At 38.0% G+C, this 21,301-nt stretch overlaps 1 protein-coding gene across 4 annotated transcripts in view; it reads left to right on the top strand.

Moving 5' to 3' along the window:
- Positions 1–21,301, top strand: part of LOC145938765 (uncharacterized) — a 197,174-nt gene that overhangs the window by 63,315 nt on the left and 112,558 nt on the right. The window lies entirely within an intron of this gene.

Genomic DNA, 21,301 nt, shown 5'->3' with positions numbered 1-21,301 from the left:
ATAATTAGATTATTATATAAATAAAACTTATACAAATTAGTATATTGAATAAAAATATAACACGACGAATTAATATATTTAATGATGATATAAATGAGATTTATATTTAAATAATTATAATTATTATAGTTAAACATTGAAATTCTCTGTATTTATATTATAAATAGAACTGCTAGATTAAAATTTCAACCGAGAACATATCCACGCGAAATTTCATCAAAGCACCCGTTCTACTCGTTTACATTCTCTGGAGTGCCCTATATATAGAAATGTGGATATTCTAGGCATTTGTTTAAATTAATAGCGTGCACGTAATTAGGTCAAGCGAAGTGGCGCGGTTATATAAACACTAGAAACTATACATCGAGATTAAAAATTACCGCAACGTTTATTCAAATTCCCAGCTCGCGTATCTGGCGAGATTCAATCTTGACATTATCGTTGCTCGCGCACGAACAGCCAGAGATAGAGAGACTTTGCATATATCTTTTCGTTTCCGGAATATAAATACGGAAAGAGAGAACTCACTCTCTTCCTCGTCGATCTGCAATCGGAAGTATCGAGAATTGGAATTCGTAAAATATACGACTCAAGACGTAATAAAAATATACGTACCTCCCTAATGCGTCGCGTTCGCGCGGAATAACGTTTTAGTCACGAAGGAAATGGCGTTTTTGCGCGAAATGAACTGAAACAGCGGTGCAACGCGGATGTTGCATCGCCACGTGTGCGCCAGCAACGTTCGGAGCAGCAACAGCCGCGACGGATGAGGGAAAATGTGGGAACAGCGTGTCCTTTATTCCGCTCGCGCGATGCACGCGACGCTTCTCGCAAGATAAACGAAAGAGGAGAGCCTTCCCCTCGCGTTCCGCTCTTCATAATTCTTGTTCCCGAGAGTTTACGGTGCGCCTGTAAATTTCCGTGCGAGCTTCAACGCGAATAAAGCTGGCGCGACGTCGGGCATCAAGACGAAGGGAAGCCGCAGCTCCTAACGTAGGGTCGTATTTGAATTAAAAAATAAAAATATTTACATAAGCTTCTTTTGCTACGTACTAAATGGTTTAAATGATGAATGCAAAATAAAATAATTTTTATTTGCATAAAAATTTTACTGAAATTCTATTTAAAATATTTTGTGTGATATACGAATTCAGGAGGAATACAAATAAATTTCAAATATATATTTTTCGCAGAGTACAGTAAAATATTTGCCACGAATTTGTATTCGTTTTAAGAATTCTCATTTTAAGCTACGTTCGAATAAAAACATTAACACGTTATAACGAGAAGCAAGATAATTAAAAAGTTATTTATTTACGTTTAAATATATATTATGTTTTTTATTTAATGAGTTGAATTTATTTTATAAACAAGAGAACACGGTATATGAGAAATAGAGTGATTAGTGACGTAATAATACCGGTGAATTAATTGTAGGTACAAAGCAATTTCGCTAAAATAATGTAAATTATTTAACACGAATACGCATAGGGGATGTAAATCTATATAACAACATACGTGATTTCAATTACTCTGTTTTCTCATCATATATGTGTAATATGAGTGGAAGAGGCGATCACCAAACAATTTATAGCAATCTATCAAATTAGATTATGTTAATTAGATTATTATATATGTGTATAATCACGCTCGTGCATTGTGTTGTTTAGAAAGAGAAGCAGAAATTTTATATTTTATTTATAAACAATTTTATATAATAGTAATTACATTTGAGAGCATGACATAAACCTCGACTATATGTTGAAAGTATGATTTGTGAAAGTATCTCGTTAATTTAATTACGTATGCTTTTACGAGCTTATGACAGATGAGCGCAATCTCAGTCGCGGATATTATTAATGACAGCTGGGCGATTTGTTCCGCAAAGCAGAGCATCGTTAATTTACCATTTTTCTCATTTTACTCTCTCTCTCTCTCTCTCTCTCTTCCTACACTTTTCATTTCGCTTACCACAATTCTGAATTAAACGTGGGCGTGTCGTTTCCATTGTATGGATGTGTGTGTATGTGTCGTTACGCTCAACAGGAGCAATACACATGCAAATACTGGGAGAGACAACTATAGAAGAGTATGTTGTGCAAGCACACACCAAATTAAGAAAGAGAAAGTTAAAGAGATAGTTTTATTGCTTATAGAAAATGGAAGGATAATCGTGAGAAAATTAATGTACGCGACTTGTTAGAACAGTTGTAAAAAAAATCTTGTTTGACATATTTGAAAACAGGGTTTGACTAAGTGGGCCCAACCCAATAAAACCCGGTGGGTTTTATTGGGTTAAACCCACTTTAAAAAACTTACTTAAAAACCCATTTATAAAACCCATCCAAAAATGCTAAAAATTTAATAATATTATAAATAAAGTATTTAATATTAATTAATTTTTATTTAATTTTTCTTATTTATTAATGTAATAGGTCTATTACATTAATAAATAAAAAAAATTAAATAAAAATTAATTCATAATAAGGAATTGTGCCAATTAAATAGCCAATTTTCTTAATCATTAGCGAATTATAAAAAATTAAATTTAAAAAATTTAAAAACCCAACAAAATCCCAAAAAACTCAATAAAACCCAAAAAAACCCAATAAACCCCAAAAAACCCGGTTTTCTAAAAACTGGGCTGGGCTTTTTAAAAAAAACCCGGGTTTTTTCAAACCATGTTTGAAAACGATTTATAAAAAATATAATTATATCTTCACGCATGCTATTTTACAAAATATGTTATTGCTTCTTATAGCTATATTTCTATTTTATTTTCTCATTTTATATTTTGAAAAATAATTTCTCTCCTGTCTTGTCAGCGTAGATAAATTTCTTTCGCTTTAACAGCAGTAGTGTACTCATATGTGATTCATCTCTCATCATTAATATTCTTGACCTACATAAGTATATTTGATATGCACGATCATTCGTGCATAATATCCATCTCAAGCTCGCTCTGTCCTAGTAACTGACCTGATGCAACATTCTTCTCCTTCAGTTTTTTTTAAATAAATAATTTTCTTACAATGTAGGTTATTCAATCACATCGTATATAATTTACATAATATTAATATAAGATATAATTTTAAGATATAATTTAAAGATTCTTTTTTTCAATTGTTCGGTAAAGAGTTTAGAAATTTTTGAATATTTAAACAAAAATGCTCATTAGACTCGTACAGTGGAAACATACATACATATGCGCTATTAGTCTGAAATCACGTTATCCCTACTTATGAGATCCTTATCGGGTGAATAGACACGCGAGTTCACAATTACAGCCGTTTTACGTTTTGCAGTTCACTGGTCATGTGTATGTATAGCATTTAAAAGGCTCACGCGAACGAAATTCAGCATACACGCTCGAGAGCGTATTATTTTGCGATCGAAAAGGAATTTTAAGACGGAGAACAGTGAAATTAGAACTCTAAATAAAGACTCTTGATTATTTCGTAAGAGAGATGTGTCTGTGCACTTTTTATGAACACTTAGGGTTGAGCAAAATCGAATACTTAAAATCGTGAAAATACATAAAAGCTACTTTTCCCATCATATTATAAATAGTTAATATGAGAGATAAATAATTTACTTGTATATCAATTGAAATTCTATTTGAAATAATTAATTGGTTTCACGAAACAGAATTAAATATTTCAAATATATTTCTCGTTATGGAGTCTTTATGTAATTAATTAAAAGAAATTCTTTTCTCAATGCATAAATAGTAAAAATTACTCGAATTATTTATTTCTCTTTTACTTTTTTTAGATATTTGTCTTTAGCCACATTTTAAATCATATTGTTTTTGTAAATTACCTTTATTTTTTTATACTTTCCATCATTTGTGATATGTTAATGCCTTTAAATTTCTAGGGAATGTTTCCCGGGGGAAACTGGTCCTTCGAAAATAGCAGTATTTTAAAAATAAATCTCGAAATCCTCTTTTGATTTTATATACATATATATATATATATATATATATATAAGCCTCGAAAGAAATCAGGATTCTCCGAGACATTCTGGTTTCATTTTGAAGGTTGAAGGTACATTCATCGTTCTTTTTATTCATCTCTTGTGAAAATCGCGCTAGGGGGTTAGCCACCTTTTAACAGATATATTCGATTGAGGCAAGTGATTCCCTTATGCTGGCTTTTTTCCGGAATTTAATGAATGACATTATCGCTCCTTTCCGTCGAGATTCGTTCCTTTTACCGTTGCTCTTCTTCTTGCTTTTTCGCGCTGCTCCAAAATAAACGAGCGCGTTTCTACTAGACAAGAACGTGCTACGTATTGCGGGAAGGTTACCGGGACCAGCGAGGTCAGAAATAACGTTTCCTCGGGGCGGGATTGTCTCGGCTATATATCAGCCCGGCTGTCGGACAATAAAGCAGCGGCTCCGGATATTCGTGCACGCCGTTCCCAAGATGCATCGCGAGACGTTCGATTTCCACGGCGAGGACGAAATATCCGGTCGATCCGGCGCCGTCAAACGATATTCCATCTCTGAAGTTTTTTTTTAGCTCGCGACTTTGAGAGAATGGCTCTCCTTTCTCTCTCCTCTCTCTCTCTCTCTCTCTCGCGTTTTTTCCATCGCAGATTTGCGACGATCGACACGTCGGCAGACTGCTCGCGGCTCATTGAGTCACGGAAATGTCTCCGCGATATCTGAATAAAAAACTGGCAAAGTGGCAAGCGGTGTAAAAGATCCGCCCTCACTTTCTTTCTCTTCCCTTTTCCGTATCTCTCTCGGTGAGGTGGTTGCACATTTCCATTTGACGTTTCACAATCGTTACGCGCAGGATATTTCGCAGGTATCTTCGCTTTCTTCTTTATACGGACATTTCACGACCTATGTAACGTCGATTTTTTTTCGAAGTTAGAAGTGTCGAGATAACAATTGTAAGCGAGTTTTTTTCGACGATAAAGAATCAAAAATATAAAATCTTGTGTTTTATATAATTTTGAACAAATTTTAATTTAACAGAATTTTATTGTCAGACTTGATAAAACACTTAAAATAAAAAATTCATATGAGAAAAGACTATATATAAAATTATTTATTTATAAGGACAATTTGAGCCGTTAATGTCTGTTTGAAATATTTTGCATGGTGATTTCTTTTAGATGTAAATCAGTTTAGACACTCGAAAAATTTGCGTAGCGTGAGGGGAAAGTATGGACGTGAGATAAAGAACCTTTCGGAAAACTTTCGGGGTGTCTGCATGTTCTATCAGTGATCGAAGGGAGCTTTAATTAAAAATTCAAGCACGTTTTTGACGAGCTTTGACGTTTAAAGTCAAGGATCGCGTATTCGGAATTGCGAACAGAACGAAGCCAATTATTATCAGGTATCTATCGCGCGAAATCTAAAAAGGCGTTGCTCACTAAAACTTGACTTCTTTTATAGAGAAACTGATAACGTTTCATGTTCTTTATATTTGTTTTTCCAACGATGATATTACTTCTTAGCGACAATTAAACTTTTTTACACAAGTAATCATTTTTTTTAATAAAAATACAGTTTCTTTATTGATTTTATTTAAATAAATTGTCTGAAATGAGATTTTTTTTTATTTTTATGTTTTACTTTTCTGACGAAATAAAATTGACTAACGATATTCGTACTTTGGATTTAAAAAATAGATATTTGCGAGCTATTTGCTTTGTTCTCATTCACTTCTTGCAGAAGTATTTTCCTAAAAATTTATTCAACTGTGAGATTTAAATTTTATGCTAATTACACGTTATTAATCATACCGATATATTTCTTGGAACGACAAGTTTCTCTCTCCCATTCAATCTCACGGGGATTCTTCTCCGTGTTCATTTATTATTTCCATCGCGAGCGAGACAATAAGATTCTCGAATGCTATCGCACTGTATTTTATTTATCCAAAGTGTAATTTAACTTCTTATCGTTTATAATATCGCGCGCCGCAAGTGATCCAACTTTCGCGACTTTTCATTCCTTTAGAGGATTTGCACAATCGGGTTGAGAAAGAACAACATCTCTCGAGTTCTATCTCCCACGATCTGCTGAAACTAGACAGTGCCACTTTTACGCCGTTTCGATAAAACCAATTTTCGTGACGAATACACACACACAAATATATACGTTCGCGAAACGGTTGAATCGTTTTCGCGAAAACGGACTCTCGTATAACGAGTTCGAGCCGCCGAGCACAGAAAGCGAGGTCAGAGTTCGAAATGCACTTCCCTCTCTCTCTGGTCGGTTATCCGGTCCGTCGATTTTGCATGCGAAACGCCGCTTCGCGTGACAGAGCTCGGCTGGCAGATATAGGACGACGATGAAGATAGTTTATTTCCCTCGCATGTCGGCGAATAGTTGCGAAACGTGCCCGAGCGAGGCGGACTCGCCGTTTTCCGCGCGCGACTTTGATACTCAATAATAATACGGAATAGAGGTATCATTAATCAGAATTATAAGAGACACGCCGGAGGCTCGATTCGCGACGACGTTTGTATAACAGGATTTTTCTTAGTCTGTTATATGAACACGGCTGGTTTGTGCGATCCTTCTTTATCTTGTCAAGAAAGAACCTGATGGGTGACAGGAATCGAGAATTATAAAGTGCTGTTTTATAAAAAAAAAAAAAAAAAAAAAATTAAATAAAAGGAGAGAGAAGCATCACAATATATACACGTGAAAGAATTAAGTATGCGTTTATTCTTTCAAAGCGTAAATTAAAATAACCGCAGTTTCTTCAATATATTCATTTTTCTCAGCACGACGTTCGCAAAAGACTTAATAAAAAATATATAATATTAAATATAAAAATATATATTTATTAAATATGTATTAAATATGTATAGCTCTGGTTAAAATCAATTCAGCAGCCCAAGATACTTGCTCGATCACGCGATGCAATTCGTAATCTATTTGGTTACTCCTGGTGTTGCTTACTTCCCTCGCCGTCTATCAGCAGGCGCGGACCCTCCAGATCAGATTGGCGGTCGCCACGAGTCTCTAATCGCGGTCACGGTCGAGTTGGTAACCGACTTACAGATCAGCAGTTATGCTGTCGCCCGAAGGGGGCGTAGGGTGACACCCGGAAATGTTTCTCACCCGGCCCTCGTTTCAGGAAGCGAGGATAAAGAATAGGGCGCGGACTCGTAACGAAAAGCACGGACATAAAATGAGAGCGGAATCGGGAAAAGGACGGTCGTAGATTAAACCATACTGGTAACGATAAGGGTCCGTTGGGCGGTACATAGCTTAACCCTCGCTCGTAACCATCGAGCTGGACCGGCGATTATATACAATATATATATATATATATAGCCGCGCGTCCCTTCTGCCATTTTAGGGTCCCTTAGCGAAATTTCTGTACGCGCGAGCGCGCAGATAGCACTCTTCTCCCAAGATGCACTCGTTGAAAGATGACAGATAGCGTAATCTACTGTCACGAAGAGGGGAGGGAAAGCACTTCGACATAAACGTGTCTTTGAAAACTAGTTCGAAGCCGGGTTCAATTCTGCGACTCGGAGAAAGGAAGGAGGAAGAGGGATGGAAGCGGGGGGAGGAGGGACGATCTAAATGCACCTTCACATCCGAGTGCAGTGTAGCATTAACGTCGCGGCGCCGTTAAATTGTAGGGCGGACTAATCCGATTCGAGCATAAACTTTACGCTCGCATATAGTGACTCCATTGTGTCGCGATGAAGTTTGCGAGATACGAAGATTCGCGTCGAATCCATTTCCTTCGATCCACTTGTGTAGCCGGGGTTCAATTATAACAACTCTCCCTCTCTCGTTTTCCGCGACTAGGATCGGGCGAATGAAAGACGAGGAGGAATTAAGTTGAGCCGCGATTGAACATATCGATCGTTCGTTCGGCGCGTCTTCGAACCTTACTATCGACATATCGATCGCCACTGTATTAAGATACTGTGTAAAGACACTAAACAAAGACACCGACTACTCTGTTCTTTCACGCTTCCTCTTTGTGGAGACGTTAAGATCGTCGACCAATCTTTCGCGGTTGCGATTTTGCTATCTCTCCGATTTTAAAATTTAAAGTCTCCGAGAAAAAAAAGGCACCGGACTGCTCGAGTCTTACGAGATGAGCGCACTTGAAAATTTTTTTATTTTTTTTATTTTTTAGGGAGAAAGATAATTTTCTGCTATCTCGGATTATATTAAATTGTTTCTGAATATGTTTAAGCGACTTAAAAAAAATTGAATTTATAAGAATGCAGATCACTGTTCCAAGTATTGTCATTTTTTTAATCTGTTCAGGAATAAATAAATTTGATTTGATCGTTTAATTTCAAGAAATTGTAATTGTACCTAAAGTTACGAGCGATTAAAGTAGCTAAAAAAGTTTATTAATTTTATTCTAAATTATAATTAAAATTCAGAAAGAGAACTCTTTAATCATTTTGCAATTTTATATCAATGTTTTAGTATTATTTATTACTTGAAAAAAATACTGTTTTGCAGTCAGTTACTTATGCGCGTTTTTTTTTCTTTTTTTTCCCTAATTTGTAAATAGAGGGAAGGGAAATAATCTCTGGACGAAACTTTTATGTCGAAGTGCAACCCTAGCTTCGACTTGACATCGATAGTTGCCACCGGGTGAAAATATCTACCGGCGAAAGAGTTGCAGCGAATATGTGACTGGCAGAGAGTAGTTCTTTCATGGGCGGAGGGCACAAAGGACGAGTGAGAGGGAGAGGTACCCGATGGAGTAGAAAGCCGTATCGAGGGAGCACGGCGCGAACAAAGCGTGACCGAGCTCTCTAGGAGTGGATATGGAGATTAAATTGGGTGACAAGGCGGTGTACTCTCTCTCGAGCCACAGTCATGGGCGACACAATCTAGTGTTCCAGACAGACTCGGCTAGCGGCGGCTAGATTATTTCGCGATACGCAACATCGTAATAATGAAAACAAGCGGTTCGCGAGAACCAGCTCCTTCGGATAATGGCGAACGCGATGCTGCAGCTTGTGCATTCACAATACAGTAAACCCCCTTCCCCTCCCCGTCGCGATCTTTATCTCAGTATTATTGATAATGCAATTTTCATAAATTCAATCGCGAGAGCGTTCGCGTCTTTAACGATAATTTATTTAAATAATATTCCAAATATCGCGCGACAGGGAGAAGAGAATCGAGGATTATCGCGAGTTTTTGTCGAGGGAGAAAAATAAAAGGCGTGTATAGGAAGCGAGAGAAGATGGGAGAGAAAACTACCGAGGAAAAAAAAATGGAGTTATTCCGGTCTCGGGGAAATTCGATATAGGCCGCGATGCGAGAGCGATTGTACGGAAAAGAGAAGAGGAAAGGTAAGAAAAAAAAAAAGAAAAGAAGCGAGGTGGACGTAACGAGCACGAGCAGAAATAGAGCACGTTCTATCGGGCGGGGGTGGAAAGATTAAACCGGGTGACAACAAAGACCGGACGCAACATCGTTACGTCGGTCGTGGTCGAAAACCGGTGCCTCTGCCGAGTTCCCAGCGGAATTGGGATGATGGTAAGCTAGGTATGTTAGCCTCGAAAGGTTACCGAGGGTGGTCCCAGGGATATAGGTTGTTGCGAGGGGTTGCGGAGTTTGCGTTTCGAAGTCGCCATAGTGACGCCCCAGAATCAAGATAGAGAGAGAGAGAGGGCTCTCCCCTCTTCCTTCTCTTTCTCCTACCCTCTTTTCGCTCTCGGTCTCCTCTCTTCGGTAGAACTCTATCGTTTAGACTTTTAGACAATGATATCGGGCAAACGACTCGCCCGAATCGATTCTATTCGCTGTTGACGCTTGTATCGCGCGAAAGGGAACCTTTAACCGCGCCTCGACGCTTTGATCTCGCGCGATTAATGGACAGGCGCGAGGGAAAACTTTATTAGCCGGCCGATCGTTCTTTGTGTGTCGGACGCGCGTTTCCCAATCGCTGGAACGAAAAACTTTAGCATTTTTTCCATGGTACTGAATTTATATGAGATTAGAGATACGTTAATGGAGCGCGTTGATTTATACTGCCTGATAGACGAGAGATTGCGCCTTTTGCGAACACAAAAAAAATAAAAAACACGTTAAGAAATTATATTTCCTTGTTAGCTTATATGATCGACGGTTGATTATGGTAATGAACAATGTATATGTATATATATATATATACAGGGTGTCCCAGAATGATGGGGACTAGATTCGTGTGCAGATTCCTGGGATCATTTGGAGACGATTTTTCCTCAGCAAAAATGTCGAGACATCAATAATTTTCGAGTTATAAGCGATTGAAAATAAAGGGTTTTTCGCAAACTAAGTCTTGTGGAAATAAAATAATAATAAATTCACATTCTTCAGTTAATTTCAGGTAGAGTTTACTTTAATAGAATTTTAATGTAAGGCTTAGTTACAAAGATACATGATGGCAAAAATTGGAAACATGCAAAAAATAATGACCTCCCTCGACATTTTATATATATTTGCATGTATAAATGTTCACGACAAAGGTAATTTCACCGATGATAATTTAATAACGTCGTACAATCATTAATACGTAAACGTCAGAGCGATTAAATATTTTATTGGCTCACGTCGCCTAAAGGTTCATCCGGCTCGTTTAATTGGACTCGCGTTCGCATAAATCGTTTTCTCCCGTAAAACGGCGACATAATTGCGCCACGGGTCGAAGCGATTAAAGCTTCATTTTTCACGCGATCGTCTTACGAGCGTGTATGTACTACGTTCACCGGTATAAAACGCAATAACGAGATCCGTGGAGGGACTTTTAACGCTCCAGCAGGTCGGGGGGTTAGTTTACAGGACAACCCGCTTCTTTATACCCCGTTCTTTGTCATCTAACCTCCTCCGAAGTAGCTGACGCGCTTCGCCGTCGTCTATTGCTTCCGCGGTTTAAAGTGCGATGACCCTCCTTAGATTATTCCCCGGTTTATCCCCTAACGAATTCGTAGTGTAAACGAGCGCGTTGCTGCGTTTAATTGTACAATAAAGCTGTGTTCGGCATTATTCAACATTAATGACGACGTAAATTGGTAATCAACTAACTGGGGCGTACTTGCACGTTCGGCGAAAACATGACGTTAATCGCGATAAATCGCTGCAAAAGTGCCCAATTAATCAGTCATTGAGATCACGCAGTTAAATACATCACAGTGTCCCGCAAAATCGTATAATCGCTTGATCGATATCTCAGTAAACAGTCGAATACTCGAAATTTATATTTACTTGAATGTTGATTGAATAATTTACAGTTTATATAGCTGAAGTTCTCTTGAAGTAAGATTTTCTCAAAACTATGATATATGTCAATGTTGAATTAATATTGTTTATGTAATATAAGATTTTTTTTACACCGATTAAACAGATTGGTCAAGGCTCGCCCCGACTTTATTTTATCGCGATAATAAGGGTGACTTTGATCGATAGAGTTTAACCAGGCGATTAATGTGACCGAGATTCTCCTCTGATTGACTCTGCGGCGGATGCTCCGATTTATTCTTGACACGTTTGTGACACGAACTTTCTTCGAGAAAAAATTTATTCAGGTCTCAAAATATATATATGTAATAAAATAACGACGCAAAAATTAATGAATTGGAATAAAGTATAATAATTTGACATATGAATAATGAATTGTCAAATTTTTTACAATTCCGTATTCTTGACACGTTTATGACACTTTTCTCGAGAGAAAATTTATTCAGGTCTCAATATATAGGTATATGTATAATAAAATAAAGATGCAAAAATTAATGAATTGAAATAAGTATATAATTTGACATACGAACGAATTGTCAAATTTATAATTCCGTGAAAATAAGAAGCTAGAGGCTTCGCTCACGATGATGAGAATAAGAATGAAGAGGAATCTTATTTCCTCCGTTTAACGGTACAGGTAAAATAAACAAAAAATGTAATAATGCCGCGACTCCGCAAAACGCAATCAGGAATGTTCGTTTTTTAGATACAGATGCGGGAAGGAGGAGGAAATTGTCGATAGAGAGAAAATGCGAAATTTAATACAGAGAAGTGTAACGCACGTCCATATCGGGAGTAACGTTCGTGCGTATCGATGTCACGATTAAAACCGCACAATAATGACGTCGCGCAAATTGCGAAACTGTCTACAACAGCCGTCGAGACAAGTTTGCGAGAGAACGCGCGTGAAGTGACAACTTTGCGATAATTATTATTCCGCTACAGTCGTTTCCTCTCGTCAGATTATCTCTCTCTCTCTCTCTCTCTCTCTCTTTCTCTCTCGTATTAATTAAACATAAAGGTAACAACGCATAAACGGCGTAAGTCTTCCGGATGCAAATCCGGAAGATAACCGCTGACTGAGGCGTCTGGTGCTTTAAACTCTATATTCCGCGATTACTTTTATTTATTTATTCCGTTGCATATTTACGCAACAAGGGAAGACCCGCGGATTCTTTTTACGGTTTCTTAGAAGTCGTTAACCCGCTTTCGCGTTAGCATAGCCCGGCTATTTGCCGTAGCGCGGCAAATAGATAGCTTTGAAAAAATCCGGGGATTTCGGCCCACGGGGGATTTTTATCTTATTTCGCCATCCCTCTCGAGACTTGTACCGCGCATACGCGCGAATAAAGCCTCGATAGCAGAGACGAAGACGAGTCTGCTATCCCAGACACGCAAACTTGTTATATTATTAAGTTTTTAAAGGCTCGAAATAATAATATATTGGAATTAAGCGGGCTAATTAAGAGCCGATCGCGGATGTTTATGCGTCAGATAGCGAAATTTTTAATTTTTTCGCTATGACAAATAATTGTGCACAATTCTTAATTAGCCCGCTTAATTCCAATATATTATTATTTCGATTCTTAATTAGCCCGCTTAATTCCAATATATTGTTATATTATGTTTTTAAGACGCGAGAGGGAGGAGGGGGAGGAGGAGTCCGCAAAAAAATATAGAGGAAAAATTTAGAAAAATTATTTGGAATAATCGTTTATACACTCGAACATCTCTCCGCTTATTCATGTTTATAATTAACAATTTAATATGCAGTAATTTTAATTGATACACCCAGCTGCGCGTCGAACACGTTTAAGTGATAATAATTAATGACTTAATGTATAGTATAATCATAATTAATATACTGGAATTGCGTATAGAGTGAGGAGTCGAATTTAAATGCAAATACACGTTCATTCCTATAAAACACCGACTTGAAATATCTTTTGTTATCTGTACGTAACACACGAAAGCTGACGAAAGTTTCCTCCGTCAGCTGATCGATAATACGCACGAGTTGTTACGAGCGAAATTCGCCGTTACAGGAATATAGAATTATGGGACTCTATGGTATACGAGAGAACGGGACCGATGGGAGGAGTCGCGGGAGAATTTATTTCCCATCGGGAATCTGCTTAAGACTATCATTTCCGAAGTGCTAAGCTGGATCTAGAAAAGCTCCTCGCACCTGCCGCCGCCGATATTATTTAATCCTGTAATACATTATTCGCGCGGAGTATTTTTGCGGTTAATAATTCACTTCTCATCGCCAATCGATCACGCCGCAACGATGTGTAATTATAGAAGAGGAGAAGAAAATATTGAAATAAAATTAATTTTTTTTTTTTTATTTGTATAATATTTGCGAGAGTAGATGAATTCAACTCTCCATTTTGGCTTTTTTGTATTCTTCACCCGAAATAAATTATTTTATAATTTTATAATTACTTCGCAAATCGATTATCGCATTTTAATTTGAGGGGATAAAATTGAAAAACTAAAATCTGTGCAAAGCAAATATTTAATAAAGCGGTATTAATTGCTGCTTCCATGATCAGTGGTGGATTACTTTGAAGTATGATTAATTAAGAGCTACTTTTCATTCCATTTTTATAGATGAAATCGTTGGATTAAGTGTGTGCTGCGATACGCTGAAAGTTTGCGTTTTGTAGGCAAAAGCAGAGTTGGTAATCGATAGTTTCGTATTTTATTAAACCGGCCGATGCCTTTACGTTGTCTTGCGTTTTACTCATGAAACTTTGATGATGGCGCTTGAAAGGCTAAGAAGATGGCTATTCCTTTAAAGATTGACTTCATATCGGATAAGACTTTCTTAGAAAGACTCAGCAGTTTGCTTAAATTTGCTCGGGTCTATTAATATTTATTTTTTTCTCTCTCTTTCATAACGTTATCCCCGAATAGCACAAATTTCTCGATGCAAATGTATTCTCGTCTATATTTCATTTGCAATGTATGTTTCTTCAAAAGATGTGCTTCTTTAGATTCATATAATTTTGTGAAATTACGGAAGACTGAATTTTCAGACCTCTACTGAATGCACACGTACAATGCGTGATATATTATGTGTATGAAGTTAGCCCCCCATTTTTTAATTTTAAATGTTTTTTTAGTTGTTCCAGATTGTTCTATGTTTGTTCTATGTTTGTTCTATAATGTTCCAGAATTATAAGACTAAAAACCAAAAAACTGATATATTATTTATTTGCATACGATTATCTCGCACAAAGTAGCATTAGCATGTTGATGCTCTCTAATCTAAGAGATCGTTTTGATCGCGCGTGTACACAAGGTATCGTAAAAAATCACATAGATGGGATGAGAACAATTTGTTTTTTTTTTTTTTTTCTCGAGAAAGCCAAAGACCAACGGTACTTTCCAGTTCTCTGCGACTAATTCGATAAATGGCCAAGTTGCGATCATTAGTTTCGCGAACGCGTTCTCTCTCTCTTTCTCTTCAAGTACCAACCGAGGCAACCTTCTGGTCACGTTCGAGGGAGGCTTCGGGATATTCCACGTTCTCAATCGAATCAGGGAATCGCTGGCGGTAATTTACGACTTCGACGGCTACTTTTTATTTTTTTATTATTTTTTTTTTTTTTCGTTTTACAGCGACGCGGACCAATCAGTCGGCGATTGCTCGGTCGCTTCTGCGTCGCTTCATCTTGCGATGAAACTGCCTCAATATTCTAACGGCTGTTGGAGCGCTCGCTCGTTAATAACGGCGATCCCCGGATCCGGGGTTCGCCGAATATCTTCGTCTCTTCCCCAGACTCTTCTCCCTTCCTCCCCCGCAGACTTTCAATTTTCTCGACCATTCGCTTTCCTTATGCCGTCGCACGATGACTCTCCGACGCGACGACGGCTTTCGCGAATAGCCACCGTGGTTCAACGAACCCGCTGATGAGACCTCAACCCTTTTGTTCGATCGGCGGGACTTTTTGTATGCGCGCACGATGAAACTCGGAATTATCAAACCGCTCCGATTCGATTTCGCGCGCGGCTGAAGCAGGTTGATGTAATAAGGATCATCGGAGAGGGAACTGTATGTATGTCCGCGTCTCTCGGATCAAAGGGAAATTTTTATTCCGGGACATCAGACCGCCGCCTTTCATAGCCGCGTTACATCAAAGAGATACCTAATTAAGAAAATAGATAGCGGATTTTTATTACTCGACTAAAAATTGCATGTGGTATTAATGTAAGCGTGGTATTATGGCGATGTAATCTCTGCGGTTACAATGTAGTTAGTTTAAAAATTTCAAAGGGAAAGGATAATATGTACCAGCTGAGATTGTCAGTCATCGCTTTTTAATATTTTTTTTCTTTTCTCATATTTTTAAATATATTTTCTTGATTTAGATATATCCGAAAAATTGGATGTTATTAAAAATAAACATCGATCGCGGTCGCTTCAATCGATTAAAAACGCAGTTCAAAGTAATAACGATCGTGCAATTCACCCTGGCAATTTCATATTTCTCGTTGTGGAGCAGACTCTTGTCGGGTTTTTCTCATCTTGGCGCCCAGCTTCCTTCGCTTTGCTTCTTTTCTCTCTCGCCGGTTACTCATTTGTTTTATTATCCGGGGAGCCGAGAAACACTCTATGAAATATATACCCGACGTGCATGTATGTATTTGTGTGCGCGCGCGTATATCATATAAATTATAAGATAGAATCTACCCTCTCTCATCCGTCGAAATGACGTTTGGGGCGCGCTTGATACGGTTACACTGAGCGTCAGTAGTGTTCATGCTGCCGATAACAGGGGGTAATCGTCACAAATGTGAATGGTCTTTTTTCTGCCGACTTTTATTCGTCCTACAACTTTTTTCTGAAAGCTGTCGGTGATCGTTTCCACGGTACATGTGTTTGATTAGATACGAACACAATACACATTACATTGATCGATTGATGATGTTGCAACACATGGATGCCAGAATCTCATTTAAGCGAGCTTCTCTCGAGTGCGCTTCTGTAAAATTATCGCGATAATTAAATTTTCTATAGTTTCGTAGAAAGCAAATTGTATGATAAAAAAATATAAAGTTTATACCAGTTAAAATTTCATTTTATTATCTCTGGCGTCAATTGTTACATAATGTGTCCTTCAGTAAATAACACTCCCGCAGTGATGCGTCATTTTGCTCTTTTAATTCGGCGCACCGGTTTAAGGGAATTTCAGAGAGAAGGTAAATCAATTTGCTCGATTAATCTCGCTCAGCACGCGCGGATACATATTTATAATGGACGCCGTATCCTATGCGTACACAATTGCGAGGTGACTTGCGGGGAAACGTTTAATATTGCATCCGAAATTGGCGAAGAGAGGGTACAGAGGGAGAAGAGACTTTTCGTATCTCGTGGCGGTTATTAAATTCTCGAAACCGCTCCTGGTTTATTTACGGCGGACGCAGTCGCGAAGTAAATTTTAAATTTGCGGTATATTCGCGGGTGTTACCTCATCTTCTGGCCGAGAGTAATCAGTTATTCGCGCTGGAAACTCGAGACCTTCCGTTCGAATCGTTTTCACACCTCATGCGTGAAGAATAAATATTATTCGGTCTTTAAAAAAACAAAAGAAAGAAAGAACGAAAAAAAAGATGACGCAAAAAATAACTCAGCCATCGGTAATATTTCATTGTTGCCGTTTTGCGTCATTGTAAATTAATTACGGACTTAGCTACCTGCTAAATTATATGCCAAATTGACAAAAGCGGATAAATGAATGTGTATTCCCCTCGCAATTAGAGCCTCGATTTTATCAATCAATATGTACGCGCGATCCGCGCGAATAAATTACCATAAAATTAACAAAATGCAATGCTGCATCTGTGCCCATCACTGATTATCTTTTCCAGACTTCCCGCTTTTGATAGGAGATTTGGCACAATTAATTATTTCTTATATTCACTGCATTTTATTCCTTCACATTTTTATACAAACTTTTATAAATTATTGTAACAATTTATCTCAAATACGGCAAGGCTATTAGTTCATTCAATACGAAAAATGTTATTATGCAGTAGCAAAAGATTTCTCTATTTCTCATCGAAGAAAAAGGCGATATACATTTAATATCGTTGATTATTTAATTTTTTCATTTTTTACCGATTTTGTTCGCAACAAGCATCGTCGTAAAAATTTTATATTCGATCCGCGTCTTGATGCAATATCTCGCGATGCAGCACGCGCCGTGTTTTCTTTAGTTAAACAAAATCGGAAGGGCAAACACACAGTAGCTCGCTGCGCACTCGCGGCTTTCAATTGGAACTCTTTTTTAACTAAATAAAATGGATTAAAGCGCGCGCAAACGAGAAACGGACTCTGAAAATGGGGGGAAACGTCGTTATCGCTTTTTTCGCACGTTCTCCCGTCAGCCAGCGGTCAGTGGGTCACATTCATCCCCCCTGTCCTCCCCTCCCTCCACGGCTTTGTCCTGGCCGAGCCTGTTACCCAGGTCACACAGAGGTGATCGTCCTCGCGATTTCTCCCCGCTCCTTCCCCGTTCCATCTGTTTATATATTTGCATTCCCACATGTCCGACCGCGATCATTTACATTTCCGTCGACGCGCCCCTCTTGCCTTTTTTTTCCGCGATTTTCGGACCCCATCGTCGGGAACCGCGATCAGCTGATTACGTTTGCTCTTACGCGCCGCACCTCGCCCGCTGAAAATTACGCGATTTATCAAAGAGCGACCGGCTCTTTGATGAATTTTGCAGATGTATAAAATTGCTACGTAATTAAAAACCGCGGGTACACACGGGAAATATTTCGTATTTGATAGGACTATATTCGGTCGTGGATGAAACTCTTTGATGAATTTATGTGTGTATATAGCGTAGAGATATATTTAAACGGGACGTTTAAGAATCATTTGAAAAAATTAAATGAAAGTAAAGTTGCTTTTTTGAAAGAGAAATCAATAAAAGTTATAAAATTTGTATCTTTATTATCACGATACTACTGTAGAATTAATATTTAGTTTGAACGCGCAAATAACGATCGGCAAATAAATCTTCGTTAAAGGTCTTGCCGAGAAACACGATGTATATTTCACGGCCGAATTACCTCTCTCTCTCTCTCTCTCTCTCTCTCTCTCTCTCTCTTTCGCCAAAAGTATTCCAGTTGATTAAACGGTGTGTTTAATTTATTACTTCTCGCTCTCGACTAATTACTCGTACGGCAAATTAATTAACCGGACGGAGACGCGATGAAAGTAATTCCGTGCGAGAAGGCGAACGAAAGGTAAGCGAACCGGTACACGAGTATACCACCGGGGTGCAGAAGGTTATGCGCATCGGGATCGGATAATTACACGGCCGTGTGTGTGTGTGTGTGTGCAATGTACCTGCATATAAGTTCTGCGAGTCGAGACGTCGCACCGTGTACGGGCATCTCCTCGCCGCGTTTTGCCGCACACATATAATAATACACGCGCATGGAGAACTGTCCACATAACGGACACTTGCAAATCTCTCGTCCACATTACCCAGGTAGATATATTGTGATGCAATTCGACTCAACGTTCTCCGGGAAAAAGATATCGATTAATATTGACAAATATTGATCGAAGATTAATTATTGGTTAAGGTGGCGAATACACTTGAGAATTGACTAAAACATTATTTTTTTAAATTTAAAACAAACGTAATTTAATTAATTTTCTGGACATTTTAAGCTGTGTTATATATTTAGAGCTATGTTATATGTTAACGTATAAAAATAGCATGAACATTGTTACAAAATTTTCCTTTCTCGTTTTTTGTGCATTTTTTTTCTTTATTGTAATTTTTTAAATCTATTTAGAAATAAATAAAATAGGATTTTTGATCATTCGGTTTAAATTGTAATTTTAAGAAAAGCTACCAAAAGAATTAATTCTTCATTCACACTATAATTAAGATTCAAAAAAAGGTTATTCAACATTGATCAAATGTAATCATATGAAAAAGAAAATAAAATTTGAATATGTTAATTAAAACAAACATAAATAGAAATGGTTTTGCTATTATTTCTGCATCCGCTTCTTTGAATTTTTTAAATTTTATTTCAGAATTTATACAGGTTTAAGACAGGTGTGAAGTTTGAACGGTAGAAATTTTTATTATTTAAAATTTTTGCAGAAAAATTAATTTCCGTAATTCCGAAGCATGCGTAAACGTCAAAACCTTTTTCATTATTTAGAATTAGAATTTTCAAAAGTTGAGGAATCTAGAAGTATATCTCGCGCGTTATCCACCGGATACCCCGCTCGTTCGACGTGTGCGCAGCTGGAAAATATCAGCAACTCGCATGCGTACAGAGGGAACCGAACTAGACGAGGTAGCATCGGAGCAGTACACGAAGTTTAGCGCAGCGGTACCATTAACGTGCATGCAGTAACACCGGCGTGTCTCTCGGTGTCGTACTTTCCGCTCATTCATGCCCCCGCTCATTACTCCCGCGGGAGACGGAGTACTCCGTTAATTTCGCGTCTGCGTACAGAGAGCACGCCCGTTTCTCCATCGGCTCTACATCCTCTCGGTATTTATATATCTCGGTATATACCCGTATCCGGCTACTTTATTTACCATACCATACCCCTTCGCCGTGTTCTTTATCCTGTCGTCCTCTCTGCCGCCTCTTCGTGATCTTCCTCCCTCGTTATCCACCCCCTCTTGGAGCCCCGCGTGTCGCTTCGTGTCACCCTTTTGCGCGCAGACTTGCCCCCTTGTCCCTCTGTTTCACCGAGTGCTCTCTTTCTCTCTTATCTGACGATTCACATCATGAATTGCTTTTCTCTCTCTCTCTTTCTGTTTCGTTTAGAGCTCGTGTTGTGCCGCCTCTTACGTTCGTTATCGTTGTTTCGAGTTTTCCCAGCTTCGCGTAGTCTCCAGCCCTTTATGCTTCAGTCTCCCGAAAACTCCCTGACTCTCGCGTGACGATCTCTCTACCTTGCTTATTCCCTCCGAACGTCACGCCTTTGTCGTTTTGTACTCCTCGACGTTTCGCGTGCGTAAAAGATTCTTTTTGATCTTGCAATGATCTCGGCGTTTTATATGCGTAATTCTTTCCGAAATAAATTCGCGCGCTATGATCTCTAGTGTTTGGAATATTGTTCATCTATCTGTTGAACTTACGTTGTACGTACTAGTTTAAGTCCTGTGCGCGACATAGTCGAGCACAGAATTAATACATATTGTGTATAAAAGAGCTTGATTAATCTTTAGAAAATTTGAAGCTTTATATTAATTCCCTTCCAATACTTTTATTTTACGAAATAAAACCATACATATATACATATATACTTGCAGGACTAATATGAACTTTTCTTTGATTTTTTATTTTAGCTTTTCTCTGATTTGATAAACTATATTTGTCTTTTCTTTTGTAATTTTTTTTATTAATTTTATAATTTATGACTCATTTTTTCTTGTCTTTCGACTTTTCCTCTTTCTATTTTTCTTTCTTTCTCTCGTCTTTTTTTCCTTAACTTATTGACGATCGCCATTCTTCGTTTCTTTATTTACCTATTCGTTTTTCTTCCTAACCGCAAGACGGACTTTCCCCTTTATTCGCAGAAGTTAGACGCCAGTACTTACAGGTCGTTAAGCTGCAGACAGCATAAATAAATACGCGCGAATTCAGTTAGCCGGAAATTACGACGAGTACCGGAGAAAGGAAGGAGACGCGGAAAAATTCCGGAAAAGGGTGAGCACACGAATCGCTGGGCAAATGAATTCTTGAGCGTGGTTAGGCAAGGAAAAAAAAGCGTTGCGCGATTTCTGCGGTTGAAGCATCGCGAATAATAAATAAATTTATGTAGACTAAAATCATTCAACTTTATTTAACGCGTATCAGAATATATACGTATATATATATAAACATTTTTCATTGTAATAGTTTTACCTGCTTTGAAAACTGAAATCAAATACGAAATAGTACAAGTAGGCGAATATTTTTAACACGGATGAGACTATTAAATAGAGTAATGGATAAATTTTCGTGACTCATCAAGTAGGTTCAGAAATAATTGGGGAAAGGATAGTGAGACAT

This window comes from Prenolepis imparis, unplaced genomic scaffold, assembly GCF_030444845.1.
Source record: "Prenolepis imparis isolate NDT839.2.m4 unplaced genomic scaffold, iyPreImpa1.0 SCAF_7, whole genome shotgun sequence".
NCBI classification, from domain to species: Eukaryota; Metazoa; Arthropoda; class Insecta; order Hymenoptera; family Formicidae; genus Prenolepis; species Prenolepis imparis.
Note: the sequence above shows the minus strand (reverse complement) of the source record. Positions and strands in the feature narration are given on the sequence as shown.